Source organism: Atta colombica, unplaced genomic scaffold (genome assembly GCF_001594045.1).
Source record: "Atta colombica isolate Treedump-2 unplaced genomic scaffold, Acol1.0 scaffold107, whole genome shotgun sequence".
Classification (NCBI taxonomy): domain Eukaryota; kingdom Metazoa; phylum Arthropoda; class Insecta; order Hymenoptera; family Formicidae; genus Atta; species Atta colombica.
The window spans coordinates 2572725-2576692 of record NW_017259192.1 but is presented as its reverse complement, the minus strand read 5'-3'; the positions used below and the strand labels follow the sequence as shown (position 1 = coordinate 2576692).

At 37.1% G+C, this 3968-nt stretch overlaps 1 protein-coding gene across 1 annotated transcript in view; it reads left to right on the top strand.

Moving 5' to 3' along the window:
• Positions 1-3968, top strand: part of LOC108692010 (voltage-dependent T-type calcium channel subunit alpha-1G) — a 49823-nt gene that overhangs the window by 18559 nt on the left and 27296 nt on the right. The window lies entirely within an intron of this gene.

Sequence of the window (3968 nt, the reverse complement as noted above, 5' to 3'; positions counted from 1 at the left end):
CTCTCTCCCCTCCCTCCCTCTCTCCCCCTCCCTCCCTTCCTCTCCCCCTCCCTCCCTCTCTCTCCCTCTCCCTCTCCCTCCCTCCTCTCTCTCTCTCTCTCTCTCTCTCTCTCAATAATACTTACTATATAAATCACTGAATATACCGTGGCATCCATATGTATATATATGTATATACATGCAACCATACGTGATGTGCATATGTATATGATATCTCTCTCTCTCTCTCTCTCTCTCTCTCGTTCTCTTTTTCTATCATTTCTGTCTCTCTTTTATCTATTCTCTCTTAATCACTGTACCAGTGTGCGACTGTATCGTAGTGTATACTCACATAGAGCATGTCGACTCGACCGACAACGAATAAAACGCTATTTCGTGTATTGGCTGCCGATCGAGGAGACGATGATTCCGAGATCCCCGAGAGCGAGAGAAGAGATCAATCCTTCTAAACTTCGAAATAGCATTTTAGTGTTACGGACTACTTCACCATCTTCACACACTTAATCGTTCTAGCACCGAAACTTTCTCCTTGATACACATGTTGTATATAAATTGCGTGGTTCAAAAAACGGGGATACGCCAATGATGGAGGAGAGATCCGTAATTTGTGGTCGATCCGGAAACTCCATGTTTCTCCACGAGATTACTATACTTACTCCGATACTTCGGGATCTCTTCGGCTACTTCGATGCACGAGTCGATGTTATTCTCCCTCTTCTTTGTTCTAGACATACTTCTTTCGTGGCTCTCATACGCCTCTTATTCTCACTCTCACTATTCCCTTCACTCTCTGCCTCTCTGTTTTATCCTCCCTCAGCGTGTGTCTAGTCGATAAACATTAATGATGCTTTCTGCATATGTGAATTATCATTTAAGCAACTATGTGTGGCATCGGTGATCTCTGTGATTTCACTACATCGCACCGCTTTCACGATAGCGTATCCTTCCATTACGTCCCAGAAGATCCCGAATTTCACGATCCATATATTAAATAGAATTTTTTTGTCCATGGATTTAAAATTAACGTTTCTTTGAAATGGGAAAAGTTTCTTGTCTCTAATTCTTTTAAAAAAATTCAAGAGATTGAAACTTTGACATTTTAAGGAAGGATTCGACGCTTCCCCGAAGACCTCATTATGTAGGGCATGGACATGGCACCAGAGGCACTCTGGATATCAATGACGTTGTTGTTAATGACTAAAACGAGCCAAACTAAACTTTCACATCCGCACGTCTCATGGGACGTTCTGTTCTGGTTCGGGGATTATAACGTGTTTGAGGAACAAAAAAACTTCGTCGCACATTTTAAGATCTGCTATCCTAGATGAATATTTGCGCACCCGAATGCATAGTGCCCCGAAGTCGCTTTAATTCCGGACTCACGTGGCGATAGTGCAGCAGGAAAGAGTAGTAGTCTCCATGAAGCTTCAAGCCCAGAGAGAAGCTAATTAAACGCGCGATGCTCGCGCGGTCTATTCCGGTATATGCAGCAGCTATTTTCGAACGTTTATCGACTTCTGCACCGGCGTTACTGCCGTTCCTGCGCCGTGGTAGCGCAGCGCTGGAGCTTCGCGGATAGCGATGGCCCTGGAAAGCGATATTAACTCATAATTTTTCAAACACGCAAGCCAAGTGAAAAGGCAATGTATATCTTATGGATATACGTTACGAATTACAGACGGTATCAGAATTTAAATCAATATCAAAAGCAGTACATTTAGCTTTATTTGCAATAATATTTAAAGTAACACATTCTGAGATATTCTTATAATTTAGAAGAAAATAGATATGTATGCAATTGAAAATTTTATCTTCGGAAATTTTATTTTTTGTTTATGTATTTGTTTGCTTTATTGGAAAACATCGAGGTGTCATCGCTATTTGCATAGAGTTCGTTACTAAAATGCGCTCACGGATGTACAAGGCGACCAGATTTTTGTAATCACGATCCCGTAATTAGTTAATCTCTTTTACTTTGAGAAAAACATGATAAACAGATCAGTGCTCATTCTATGAATATAGATTAACTTTAATCCTGCTTAATTAATTCAGTTTATTCTTTATTTTTTTTTAATACATAAAGTCAAAAAGAGGACAAGAAGATAAATAGTAAGTTAAACTAAAATTAATTGTTTTTCTCTGGGCAATATATTTTCACAAAGCTTTAGACTCCTCTTTGAAATCATATTTTACTATCATTTCCAAGTTAAATTGATTTTGCATCAAGGTACAGGCACAAATAGGAAAAGTTTATTGTAATATATTATGGGGTTAATATATTGTTCAAAAGTAGGACATCTGGTCACCTTATAAATATATAACATACAAGAGGATCTAGAACAATGGACACGATCAGCACAGCGAGCACAAACGTGAAGCACACGCCTATGCCGCGTTAAAGGCACACAAATTAAGGAGAGCAGGCAATCACGTGCACATTACTAGTTAAGCATACATAGCGTGTATTTGGAAACGTGGAATTGTGTCGCATTATTTTACCAAATATAACGTCACATAATGCAATATTCCTTTATCGCTCTATTTTTTTTCTGTTCGGTCAATGAATTTCATTATGACATTCTAGTAAATAACAAGAAATATGAAATTTCATCACTCCGTTAGAAGAATATAATATAAAGAGAGATAAAGTGCGAAGTAAGATCAATCATTTGATTTAAACGGGATTATCAATCACGAGAACGTCTGAGAATCCAGAATAAAAGACGCCATATTGCGATAGAGGAATATAATCGAGCTTGGAGAAAGATGGCACAGTACCTTTCGATCCTAAAGAGCATAGTATAAAATTATGAATTATCCATCAGACTCGAGACGTCACATATTTGCCCATATTTTACTTTAATATATTCAGGATTACATAAACGTATTATTCTACACATGAGAGAGAGAACGTCAGTTGTGTTTTCTAATTCTTTATATCTTTTAACAATAATAATATCAAGTAATTATTTATTATATTAAATATTAAAAAACATTTAATTCGCGATTGTCTTTCGAATGAAGCTCGATTTATCATTAGAATTTCTTGAAGAATAAGATTTTATTTATATGGCTCGACAACAGTGAAATTTACAGTTTTTGGAGCTAGAAACGGCTGTTCATTTTCGGCATCCATGGCTGATACTTCGCGAGGAACGTTAATTGTTTTTCTTTTCGCACTAGCCGACTATTTTTGGCATAATACCAGCCGCGTGCACGCAAACTCGTGTCGGTATACGTATATCTGCATTTGCCTACATTTTTCTCAATCGTTGCGCACGTACGTCAGCATCTATATACGTGTACTATATAAGGTATTCGAGAATCATCGGACGAGCTGTCGACCAGTGATACAAACAGGATCGAAAATGTAAGCATGACAAGGCCGATAGGAAGCACACCCGATTTTCTGAACAATATAGGTTTTATTCGAAGCGATCTCAATATGAATGCGTGTTAAGCACATATCGATCAGTTTTGCGAATAAGTGCTACAGCCGCGTTACGCTGACAATTTGCGTGGCGTAGGTTGTTTATGATTAGCCTTCGTTCGTGTGCATATACATTCTTCGGAATCTATAGCACGGGACTCCATTCCGATCGATTGCATTCCATATTTTCGGTTAGATTCCAATACTTATTTATACAAAAAAAAAAAAAAAACAAAAAACACACTGAGAGCTCCTCCGGTAATTCCGCGACCCTCTGAATATTATATATACTATGAATATATGAATATATATATAGAATGAATTTATTAAAAACCATCATCTAAAATAGCTTCTTATTATATTCCACAAATTGCAATTCTTTCTTTGGAAGAGATGTGTGCTTCCTACTAAAATTTAAAATTATTTAAAATTGTGTTATGTCATTGCATTTATTTTTATCCCTGACGAAATTGCCTTGACATTTTTAATTAATACAAGGTTCATCAAATTTGCTTGAATTATTTTTTTTAATTATTTC